The following is a 13,241-nucleotide window of genomic DNA, read 5'->3' as shown; positions in this document are numbered from 1 at the left end:
GTTTACAACTTTCTTCCATTTTTTCATTATGCTATTGATCTTTTCTTATTAATTTATTAGAGTTCTTTATAAATTAAGGATATTAGTCCTTTGGTTTTTATGTGTGATTTTCAATTCATTGTTTGTCTTTTGACTTTGTTTATGTTGGTCCATGAAGCTTTCAGGGACTCGGGCTCCATGAAACCTGTTTGTTTTGTTTTGTTTTGTTTTCAGAAATTTAATATATCAATCTCTCTCTTTTTTATTTCCATGGTTTGTGTTATACCTAGGAAGACTGTACCACCACAAGATTTTTTAAATTTCTCTTTTTTGTTCTATTACTTTTAATATTTAAATATTTCATTCATCTGGCATTTATGTTGGCAGAAGAAACTAGGTATAGATCCAATTTTTGTTTTTCCAGAAGGCCACCCAGTTGTCCCAAACTATTGAATAATCTATCATTCTTCACTGATACAAAATGTCACCAAAGACCAATTTTCAGTGTATATTGGTGTCCAGCTCTGGACACCAATTTTCCATTTCTATTCTGTACTACTGATTTCTCTGTCTACACAGTGTCAATTCTATACTACTTAAATACAGTTTAAATATACTAAACTATATTTAGTATATTAATATACTATACATCTACTAATATACTAGTATATTTAAATATATTAAACTATATTTAGTACATTAAATATAGTTTAAGCCATAATATGGTTTAAAATATGTAATATCTGGCAGAGCTAGTTCATCTTTATTATTCTCACTTGTCCTGACTATGAATGAAGCATTTGCTTCCACTCTATTTTCTACCTCGTTGTTCTCTAAGGTTATTTTTGTATATTAATTCTATGTCAAGTCACCTCACTGTATTACCTTATTGTTTGTAATAAATAGCATATTGTATAGCATATAAGCATATCATACAGACATAAGTCAATCTCTCTTTCTGCATGTATACCTTTTTCTCTTTTGTCCAAGTACATCAGCTAGTGCCCACAGAAAAATGGTGAATAAAGGCAGCAGTAGTAGACCTCCTTATCTTGTTGGCAGCATGACCCCCTGAAGCCCCATGCAATCCCGTTGGCTCTGTATTCTGCAAACCCTTACAGAAGAAGAGAAAGGAAGACAATTAAATTGCTGATTTCAGCTCTGGGATTTAGGTGAAACAGAGCAGAAGCAGGAAAATTATAAAGAAGGAAAAGTTTTTCTCTCCTCTCCAACTGCATTTCCCCTGCTAAAGCCCTACCCCTTCCCTTTAAAACTTGCCTGGGCTTCATAGGATCAGCTGTGTGTTTTATACAGGACACACACAAGATAAGGTACTAAGAGCCCATTCTAAGAACGTCCATATGTGATTCTCTATATGATTGATGCAAAATCTCCTATACTTAAATTTTAAAATAGTAATAATAACCCAAACCTGCTAAGCTATCATTTGTCTATTGGGACTACTGAGTAGTCAGGGTTCTATCCGTGAATAGGCAGTGACTAAATTGCCAGAGTAGGAGCTGTACAAGTTCTATTCAGGCATACCTGTCACAGCAGAGTGCTCTAGTCTACGGTGTGCAGACTGTCACCAGGTTCATCCATGAAAGCCTGAGTCACATTCCTCCCCCTTAAAAGCTGTCCTACACCACTGCCCCCCGTACTTGGGGAAAGACCTGCTGGTTGCCTACAGTCAAGAGACCACAGGCACGTACCACAATGCCTGGCTAATTTTTGTATTTTTTTGGAGCCAGGGTCTCACCACGTCGCTCAGGCTGGTCTCAAACTGCTGGCCTCAAGCAATCAGCCCACCTCGGCCTCCCAAAGTGCTGGGATTACAGTTGTGAGCCACCACACCTAGCCTGTTTTGTTAACTTCCCTGACACTCCCTCCTGGCACGATAGTCATTATGTGAATAACAGCCGTTGAATCTCTTCTGCTCTCAGGAAATGTATGTTTAGTAAGTAGCTAGAAGTAAAGACAAATCATAGAATTAAAATACAGGTATTCGTTCAGATGGGCAAATCTTATATCTTATAAAAAGAAATTACTGTAATCCATAGTGACTATAAGAAGCTATTTAAACAACAGGGTATTTTAGTACCGGGTACAGAGAAAGTTTTCAACAAACTATCGATCAACTTAATAATAATACTTCTCATTTTCATCAGAGAACTGATCTTTCTTTCCTTCTCCATGCAGATAGAATGTTAGCTCTTCCCTTCAGCCAAATCTTGGTTATCTAGGAGTCACTGGCCAGTGTTGAGGTTTCAAGTGCTCTTTTCTTCTTGTCTTGGTTCAGCACCTTCCTGATCTTTTGGCCAATTTTCAGACCACAAAGTGAAAGAAGGGCCATGAGGAAAAAGCCAGGAACAGACTCTCTAACCAGTGCCAAAGCCGGGGCGGGTGTCATTTCCCCCTCTGGATCTAGCTCTTCCTCACCTGAGAGTCTACCTTCTGTTTCCTCCGCCTGGTGCACACTGCCAGCCCCCTGCCAGTCACACAGATCCTATTTGCAAATTACAAACGGGGTTGACTGGGGACACACAAGTCCCATGCATTCCTTCCTTGGATGTGCACACTGCCCCTTACACACATCATAAAAGGCGCTGCCACCTCTGGCACACCCAACCCCGAGTCTGGGTGCCCATTTGGCAAAAAAAATGAGAGTCGAGGTGCAGTCCCAACTTGCCCCCTGACTAGGCGCCCAGATGCAGGAAACCAGAAAGAGCAACTCAGCCTAGCCCTGTGGGTCACATGCCACCAGGGGGCTGTAAAAACAATGTTGTAGGTCCAACCAACATTTTTTTTTGAGTAAAATAATAGGTTATTAACATAGATCAAATGCCTCTCATGTAGTGAGGTTAAGTGTTGTTCCACTGCTCCTTACGGTGCATGCTATGCCACAAGGCAGAATATATTTTCTACAGCGAGTCTAGGTCAGATATCTGAAAATCCAGCCTCAGGCTTGACTGTGGTGTTCATGTGAACACCGATGAAATAGGCCTTATCCTCCCCAGCATCATTTCAGAATCAAGCCTGCCTATTCCCCTATATCCTTATGGTTTCTTCACCAGGAGCCAAGGCCTTCTGGTTAATCAAAGAGGTCTAGATTCAAATGCAAACTTCCTGAAAAAGGGAACCCACTGCCTTATATTCACACCGGGCTCTAAATGGCCAACTTCAGATGCTCCTGGGAGCAGGTTTCAATGAGGTAGAGAGACACCATCACCTCTCTGAATGGAGAGGGGAAGAATAAAGAGATCCCCCTTGACTTGACAATTTTTCCCACCTCTGGCGTAATTCCTCACTCCCTCCTACCTGTAAACACCAAGCCAGCTGTGGTCTGAAGTTGTTTATGGTGTTCAGTGGCAAGGAAGATTGAAACTTCTCGCTAATAAGTCCCTGGGTTGATGGTGAATTTAGCTTCCCACATTATTTCTGTTCCCCCCCATGCCCCCCCACCAGAAATGATTGAGAATTGGCTGCAAACTTAGCTGCCCATCAATGGAAAACACATATCTAGCCAAGGGATGGAGAAACAGGAACATCTACCACCAAAGGCAGACACTGGATTGTCAAGAGGATAAAATGGAGTATATAGCTGGGAGGATGGAGCACACAAGACTGTCTGGGGACCATTTATTTTGTTGGATTTTATTCTTTTGGCATCCGTACACAGTTCCAGCTCTAACGACTTGTTCAAGGTAAGAAGATATCTTCTGAACTTGCCATAAATACTGCTCCCGCAAAGCATTTCCCCATCTCCCATGCAACAGTCAGATTTCATTCCATCTCACCTCTCATTCTTTCCAACTAGAAGCAAAAGTACTTGAGAGCAAAATCCTTCAGCATCTTCTCCCTGCTGTCCTAAGCCCACAGTTGGGTCTAGAATGCACACTACCTGGTACCTTACTCCTCGGGGAATTACTTTCCTTATCTCATTTCCTCACTATTTCTGAGAAGGGCAGGACCTGCTGAGGAGACTGGGCCTGAAAATAGTTCTGTTCCTATGACGATTCCAAAGAAAGATGTCTCACATTTCCTAATGCCACTTGGCTGACTGCTTGAGGGGAAAAATTGTCACAGTCTATGGGGGTGCTAATTAGCATCAATTAAAACTCAGCTAGCCTGCCCTGGCACTGAATTACCTGCAGGACTTGCTCAGTCCTCATGAAAATCAAAGGGAAATCCAGAGACAAAGAGATTCTGCAGCGACAGGAATATCAACTTACTTTCCCCACTGAACCTTTCAACCAACCCTTGGCTAGCCAGTATCCTTTCATTCAGGAAGTAAAATCTCTGCTGGATTTGTCAAGAGGATAAAATGCTCAAAGTTACTAAGGCCATTACAAACTATTCCCCCATTAAAAAATAAATAAAAGATGTGCCATATTCTTTTTTTGTAAAGAGCACTGAGGTGACTTTACAACTACGTACACATAGCCTTCAATAAACAGGCTTTATTTCATGCCTACTGCATGTCAGGAGTACCTCAATTTACCACGGCAGAAAACTAGAATCTTGGCTGGGCGCGGTGGCTCACACCTGTAATCTCAACATTTTGCGAGGCCGAGGTGGGCGAATCACCGGAGGTCAGGAGTTCGAGACCCTCCTGGCCAACATGATGAAACCCCGTTTCTACTAAAAATACCAAAATTAGCCAGGCATGGTGGCACACGCCTATAATCCCAGCTACTTGCAAGACTGAGGCACAAGAATCACTTGAACCCAGGAGGCAGAGGTTGGAGTGAGCCAAGATCGTGCCACTGCACTCCAGCCTGGTCAACGGAGCAAGACTCTGTCTCAAAAAAAAAAAAAACAAAAAACAAAAAACTAGATTCTCAAAGTTATCTGGGAACCATATTATCCCCTTACCACCAATATGTTATTTCAAAAGTTCCTACCTCGTACTCTCAGATAGGCACCCTTTGTAAAATCAGTGCTCATCAAACATCATTTTGAAAAAGAAAATGAGTAAGAAATCATTTTATCTGTAAAAAGTGAGTTAGAAATCATGTTAGCTGAAAAAAAAGAATAAGAAATCATGTTATAAAGTTCAAACTTACCAAATTCTACACTTTAAATATGGGCAGTTTATGTGTCAGAGATGTCTCAGTAAAGCTGTTTGTAAAAAGTTTAGTAAGTCCATTTATAATTATTTGGATAAACAATACTTACATTTTAATAAGCTTAAACACTACCATTTCATAATTAAAACAAAAATCAAGTTTACTGCCCAGAAAGAGCACCGGTGAAGAATTTGAATGGCGAGGAGAACCCTGAGTCTGCACCACTGGGGAGGAGCGGCTGGGGAGGAGAAACAAATGCATGCAAAGGTTACTAATAACCCAAGACAGGATGTAATAAGTGCCAAATGAGTGACTCAGACAATACATGTCACAGGAGTAGTGACTGCTGACCATGCACTTAGCGAGCGCCAAACCAGACTCCCGCTTTAACACAGGGCATGCGTGCCTCTCACAGTCCTTGGGATTTGGATTCCCACAGGCATTGTCTATTTGTGTCCACGCATCACCAAGAAAGAGCCCCAGCTCTGGTCTCTCTGATCTCATCCACCGGCCCAGGTAGGGATAATCAGCAAAGCCAGATGAATTTCAGAAATATAATTTCAGATGAAACGGCTCAAGGAGTCAAGTGGGACATTAATCACAGGCAGAAGCACTAAAACCAAAACAGTTTTGGCTGACTTCTACTTAGGTGTATCATCAACGCCTACCTGGGTACTCTGAAAACTTCCTTCATGACTCAGTTTACAAATAGATATAATGGGACCATTTTCCAAATGGCGATTTTAAAATCACCTGGTTAAAGTTTAGGATAACTACATTGCCCTAGATACTTAATCACAATTAATTCCCACCAGGAAGCTAATTATATTAAGAAAATGCTATGTCTTTCTTTTTTTTTTTTTTTTGAGATGGAGTCTTGCTCTGTCACCCAGGCTGGAGTGCAGTGGGGCGATCTCGGCTCACTGCGACCTCTGCTGCCTGGGTTCAAGTGATTCTCCTGCCTCAGCCTCCTGAGTAAGTGGGATTATAGACGCATGCCACCACACCCAGCTAATTTCTGTATTTTTAGTAGAGTCGGGGTTTCGGCATCTTGGCCAGGCTGGTCTTGAACTCCTTATCTCATGATCCACTCGACTCGGCCTCCCAAAGTGCTGGGATTACAGGCATGAGCCACTGCACCTGGCCCAAAAATGCTATGTCTTTAAATGACATGTATAGATTATAATACATAAGTGACTAGAGTTTTAAATCTCTAACCTCTAACACAGGGCCTGGTGGCCTGGAACACAGCAGGTAGTCAATAAATGTTGAATGAAGAACAAATCTCCTGTATAAGAACTTCAGGGTACCTAAGACAACTCTCTAATTGTTTTACATATGTTCATCTGGTTTTTGTTAAAAGCATGTTGAGACAAACCATATGTTCTTATTTATCTTCACAAGTTGAAAGGTATAGGCGATTGGAAAGACTTTATAATATGTGCATTTGTTAAAAAGGCTTTTCTGCTCTCTTAAAGATCATTCAACAGCAAGACACCTTGGCCATATATGTATGTATACATCTGAGAGTGTGTGAGTTTTAGCCTACTGGCAGAAGTTGGCTGGGCTTTATCAGCCTGTTTTTATCTTACTTTCCCAGTTTGGTTCACCATGTCCCAAGCATGTAAACAGTTCAACTTTAAAGTTTAACCCTGGGAACCATAAAACTAACAGTTAAAGAAACAAGTTTGAGCCTAAAAGGCCAGAATAAGCATCCCCACCACAGGTTAGCGAATATTTGGGTTATCAGGAGTGTAATTCTCTTTTTCCATTCTCACACCCTGCAGAGGGGAGAGAAGGGGTCACACAGAGCGGTAGTATGCTTATTCCATCCAATCAGCACTAACATCTCCTAACTTGGCAAGAACCAGTCTTGCTGCTAGACCTCCCAAGATTGCTGGTGTCCACCACTGAAATCCAACAAAGTTACTAACCTCCAGAGGTTTATAACATCAATACCAAACCATCATTTCATTATTTGTCTAATGACATATATTGTTTCTAGAATAGCCAGCCCTAGTCTGTGAATGGTAGCCTCAAATCTGTACCCTCACCCTTTATCCCAATACACCTGTTTATCTCTGAATGTTTCTCTTTAACTCTCTTGTGTAATAGTTATCATCTCCCTCAAATGCTCTACTAACACAGAAACATGCTAAATCTCTTCCCAGATCTAACAGCATGAAATAAAAGTATGGAGACAGGGCAGAGCCTAGGTTTAGAAGAGAGACTTCTCATGCCCTTTGCCCTACAAGCACTTGACCTTCATGTTGCATGGTCCTCTGGGCAGGCCCGGAAGAGCCAAGCTGAGCCACTCCTCTCCACCCTAGCTGGAGGGAACACAGAAGAAGGAAGGCATAGTGCCTACAGAGGTCAATCAACACCCCCACAGCAGGGCCCCACATACACCCGCAGACTAGAGGCTCCCCGTTCTTGGTAGTCGTCAGCTCCCCATACCCCCTTTTCTTATAAGTGTTCCACATGCACCCACTCTGTGCATTATCCCCATCCAGCCCATCATTCAAGTTCTACTGCTCCTGAAAAGACTTCATGACTATTACAACCTGTACACCCATGAGCCTGACCTCCTTAGATCTACAGTACTTCCTGTTCATATTGTCTACTTGGCACTCATTACAAACAGACTTAAATTTTAATATATGTGGACTTTATTTTCCCTATTAGATTGCACACGGAGGGCAGAATTATTTTCCTTAGCCCAGTACCACCTTTCACAGAGTGTATATGCTATAAAAATTTCTGAATTGATGTGTAATAAAGTGAAGTAAGACGCATCTCTTTCTCCAGTATAGCTTTTAGAGGGAAAAATCTCAATCTTAGTGGAAATAATTAGGCTTCCAATACTGTGAGTATATGTGTGCCTGTAATTCCATGTTTACAGCAAAGTACTATGCATGGAAGTCCAGGGACAGATTCTATTGCAGCCACACTGCCATTCTGCTGCTTGCATATTTATGAAAAATTATCCTTTCAGGATGAAATTTTCCATGACTAGCTTCAGATCCAAAAGAAGGGTGTTTCTCTCTCTTTTTTATTCTTTTGGAAAATTTGAACAATATCCAGTCAGCCATGTAGAAGTTGGGCATTAGTGAAAAAAACAATGACATGTTTTGTCTTTCAAAATCAATGTAAGCCTTTCTTTTGCGTGACCAATTAAAAAACAACTAACTTCAAAATGAGAAACTTTCCACTCATCTAGGCCTCGCCAAGGATGAACCTGGGTGATAGTAGAAGATAATGGAATGGAAACAGAACACAAACAAAATGAATACGTTTCTCTTCATTACACTTGCTTTAAGTTTCACAAATTCCCAAAGTTGTGTGCCTCTTCCCATGACTTCTAAAATGGAAAAATATACCGTATTTATGAAGTCAGAGTCCATCAAGGCTGAGTTAAAGCTCGGAGAAATGAAAAAAAAATCCAGATAATTTCATAATAAATTTCTGGACAGTAAATAATTTAGTTATCTTGAAATAAAGGTTCCCTCCAAATTTTTCTCAAAATAGAGTCGTTTGCCTCCTAACCTCTTATCTATAAAATGTCCCCACATGATATTAGTTTTAATACACTGAATCATGCGTGCATGTTCATTCTATGCCCTTACAACTGAAAAAAAGTTTGGAAATGACTCGTTACCTTAACTAGCAAAAGCATTTGCAGTTTGCCAATAGTAGTTGCAAAACATTTGCAATCTGCAGAAGGCAACAACATTGGAGAAATTTTTTAAACCTGATCCCTCACTAATGTTACCAAAATTATATATCACAACCAGTAGCAAACGACAAAATAAAATTTAAAATATTAACTTCGGTTTCTTTTATTCTTTTAATTAAAAAAAAGACATTTTAAGAATAGTTTACGTTATATAAAAACAGTGTCAAACATCCTGAACACATTTGAACATGGGTAGAACATTAAAGGTCTAAAAAAGAAAACCCAAAATTTCAATATGCAATATGTATTCACATACGCACACATCCAGTTCCAAAGAAAACCAAAAAGGCATTGGTGAGAAAGGCAGAGAAGCCAAGTGAGTATAAATTCCCTTATGACCACAAAGTATTCCCCCTGGCTCAGTATAGAACCACCAACTTTTTCAATTGTGTTCTAAAAGGTTCCTCAGCTCCATGTAAAATCAAGTTTACATTGCAGCGGCAGAGAAAAGGGCAGGGAAAGCTACTGATGTGCTCCTACCAGTTCCCACTACCTCTTCAGACCTTCCATGGTGTCCTGGCCTTTCTATTGTCCTTGTCGCTGCCCATCTGAAGCGGTTGTGTCTCTGAAACAGAATTTCCCACAGCGATCTAAAGCAATCGCCTTTTAAACCAGAGCCCACCCAGCAAATAACACCTGACCACAAGCCAGAGTATCTTTATCAGGCTAAATACCTAAAGCAGTTTCCTAATGTTCTAATCCACATCTAGTCCATTCCACAGGTGATACAATTTGAATCTGATCAGGTTATTTCCCTGCTTAAAAAACCTTCACTGGCTCCTCCATCTCCCTCAGAATAAAGCCCAAACTCAAGGGTGGCTATTCACCTAAAGTGACCTCTCGTGATTCCAGGGTTAAATCAGAAAGAAGGAAGGAAGCAGGGAGGGAGGAGGAGAGGGAGGAAGATAGAGGGTAGCTGACAAAAAACAGCTTACTTGTCCCCATGCCCCCAACCTACTCCCACCCCCCACTGCACTTCACAGTAGTCACATTAAATTATTTCCAGTTTCTCCTTTCAGGTCTCTGCTGAAATGTCGCCTTCTCCCAAAAGCCTTCCCCAACTCCCCATGTCCAGTTTGGGGCCCTTTTGGGTACTCTGGTGGCATACATCACAGGGCTTTATACACTATGTCATCATTGCCTGTTTGAGTATCTGTCCCCCAACTGGAGCTTGAGCCCTCTGAGATTAGGGTCCCTATCTAGGCATGTTCCTAGTTATATCCCAAGACCTAGCTTGATGGCAGGGGCTCCCTAATGATTTACTGAATGAGCGATCTAGAAACTATGAAGAAAAGAGGAAACGATAGAGACACTTAATACCTCCTTCCTTCCCCAACCAGCAGTGACTGACCACAGAAGGATGGGCCAGCACGGCCTTTACTCACCCCCTCCTTAGAACCTGAGCTGAGCCTTCTATTACTCTCTACATTATCACAACCTTTCACAATGGGACAAAATGTGTGTCCGGTCAAGAATGCAATAGGCAATGGTGCTTGTACGGACTGGGCCGCTTCCCTGTATGGATCAGAGTTTATATCCCAATAGAACCATCTTCCTTTCCATCCATACTCTAGTCTTATAAACTTAGTTTTCCTGTTAATGCAAAAATATAACCCTTATTGATGTCATTCTGACCTGCATGTATTAAGAGAGGAAAAGGCTCTGTATCCTTTAAGAAAGTATTAAAATGTTTTAAATTGTTTTGTTGCACTGGTTTCAGTTTAAAAGATCTCTATTGTACAGCAACACTTCACTCACTAGAATACTTGCTTTATGAGGCAAATATTTACAAGAATCAGGCTGCTGGGGGAACAAGCACAGGTGAGCAATGGAAGGTCAACAGAGCCAAACATGTGGCAGAGAAGCAACAGAGGGTTCCCTCTTGAGACTGGGAAACTTACCACTGATAATGACCATGTAATGACACGCCCAGTGAAGCCATCCTGAGGCTCCCTGTACTTCACAAGGCCAAGAAAATCCCTTCACTCCAATGGTAAACAACTTCTCAAAACAAACAAATAAAAAAAAAAAAAAAGTCAAGCATTGGTGTCTACTGGGCCATGATTTTAGAGCCAATGTAGAAAACACTGTAGGAGCTACTGCCAGGTACTGGTACTGCTTGAATAAAAGCCTGGAGTGGAGGCAGCAACTGTGAGGAAGCAACTGTGAGGAAGGGGAGCAAAATGCTGGGACGCTTCCACAGTCAGAGTTCAGCCCTCCCCACCCACCCATCCTGCCAGCTGGAGGCTTCCTGGTGGAAGGCCGCCTCTCGCCGAGGTCAGGCCCATCTGTGAACTGAGGGCCAGCCCCCCGGAGACCCCTGAGAATTCCGAGCAGTGCCAGCTGACAAGCAGAGGCCTGAACTCTTCTGGCATGACCTTGGGCCTAGTACCTCCCCGCCTCCCCTCCTCCCACCTACAGTGATTAAAGATAACCCAGCCAAGCAGCCTGGCATGTTGAAAAGGAGCAGGGCTGGAGGGAAATGAGGAGGACCTAACCGGGAAATGCACCACTGAGTTTCCTCAAACCACATGGACCTTAAAACTCGTCAGACCGGTTTAAAATTAGCCAATACCCAGGAGAATAATTCATTAAATGCAACTGTTATGATTCATTTAGAATTCACTCCAATTCTGAAATGATAAATGACAGTGCATTTATGTATAAATGACAGTGTATTCATCTCCCCAAAGCTGGTCACAAGTGCCCTCACTGCTCTGGAGTAAAACAAGAAAGCAGAGACTTAAAAACAGCATTGTGTTTATTCACTGTAGGAAAAGGTGAACTGAGAAGAGCTGAAGGCCTGGGCTAAGGTGCTAAGGGGCACGCTGGGTCTTCCTAGTCTGGGGAAATGTTTTCTGGAAAGGAGACTGCTTAGTGTACATCTACAAAGTGTTTTCTTGTGCTATTCTGTTTTGTAACTTACAGGGGATTGTTCTCTTTGTAATTGATGAGGTCCAGTCTCCAGGATCTGCCTGCTTTCTTCCTGGTCAGCCAGGCTTGGAAACTCCCACTTCATCCCTTCCTTTCCTTCTCTGACATTTCATCAGCATTGAATTAAAATCAGGCATATGGATCACCCAAGGCAAATGGAAATTAAGATGCTGGATTTATAACATGCATAATCCAAACACAGAAAATCTTGCTACCAAAAATAATCATGTCTCTCATCCATTTCCCAAACAGTTCAACCGCCTGCTTCACTTTGCCTTCAAGTTTATCAAGATGAGGCTGAGAATTCTCATAAACTCTTCAAGGACACCGAAAGGAGTTCCTGTAGACTCACTCAGAGTCCTTTCCCTCTTCTCCCTCAAGCAGTGCCCACCTCTTTTCAGGAAGCAACCTCTCTTTTCCATTCAACTTTCATAAAGAAGCTGGACTTTTATTTTTCCTTGGCCTCCAATCTGTGCTTTGGACTGTGCCATAAAATTCCTCAGCAATTTATGGCCTGTTTTTCCTTTAAAGTGGAAAAGCACTAATCCCTCACAGAGTGGAGAGACAAGCGTTTCCAATGTGAGGTAATCTAGAAATATATGCACTGACCACAGTGAGTCGGGCCCTGACTTACAGTTAAAGGCTCACGTAAAGACCCCTAGCCCTTGACACAGAGTATGGTCTCAGAAATAGCCTGGTCTCCAGTGAGTACCTGGTTTGAAAGAGTCCTCTTGACCCAAAAGTCCATCTTTTCCCGTCACTGATAACTGAAAATTCCAGAGGTTGCAATGTCACCCTCTGGATAAAGGAAGGCCTCCTCCACAGCACTCTTCTAAAGCGCCAGTCTTATATATTTCATTACGGCCATCTACCTCAGTGTAAATGAGTTTATACTCAGCCAAGAGGAACTGAGGAATCCTGGCTGGGCCCCAGGCTGGGAGGGGCTCAAAAGTGGAAGGAGCGTGCGCAAAACCTGAAATCAGTCTTTGACTCTCACATTTTCGCTGCAAGTCAACCCCAATGATCACACTTACATCTTTGCAAGTAGCTTTTAAAAAATATATTCCAATAGACACAAGGAAATGAAATATTAAGATACACCTTCAAAACAAAGTTGATGAGCAGCAAACATTCTGGGTCCAATCAAGCAACAATTGATTTGTGAAGAGAAGGAGCAAGAGTTCAATTGCACTTGGATAATAATCACCCTGACCTGATTCAGGAAAGAGGAGGAAGCGTGGGTCTTTGTCCTCAACCAGTGTAATTCAATAGGAACGATCCCTGGAACCATAACATTGGCTTTGCCACTGCTTTATAAATGTCACTCACTAAAGACAGAACAAGGATGAACTCCTAGAATATCATTTAGAAAATCTGGCTAATAGGGGCCTTGTTTGCACTTCTATTTTCATATACTCTACAAACACTTCATCAACCTAAGCTTTTCTCTCTTCTTTAGTCAAGTGCCTATAAACAACAACTGGGGCCGGGCGCAGTGGCTAAAGCCTGTAATCCCAGCACTT

The 13,241-nt window shown here is 41.9% G+C and overlaps 1 protein-coding gene across 1 annotated transcript in view; it reads right to left on the bottom strand.

Annotated features, from left to right (window-relative positions):
• Positions 1-13,241, bottom strand: part of LOC105536157 (protein kinase C epsilon type-like) — a 205,155-nt gene that overhangs the window by 164,833 nt on the left and 27,081 nt on the right. The window lies entirely within an intron of this gene.

The sequence above is a fragment of the Mandrillus leucophaeus genome, unplaced genomic scaffold, assembly GCF_000951045.1.
Source record: "Mandrillus leucophaeus isolate KB7577 unplaced genomic scaffold, Mleu.le_1.0 Scaffold1558, whole genome shotgun sequence".
In the NCBI taxonomy this organism is placed as follows: Eukaryota; Metazoa; Chordata; class Mammalia; order Primates; family Cercopithecidae; genus Mandrillus; species Mandrillus leucophaeus.
The sequence above is the reverse complement of the archived record's forward strand: the minus strand, read 5'-3'. Positions and strand labels throughout refer to the sequence as shown.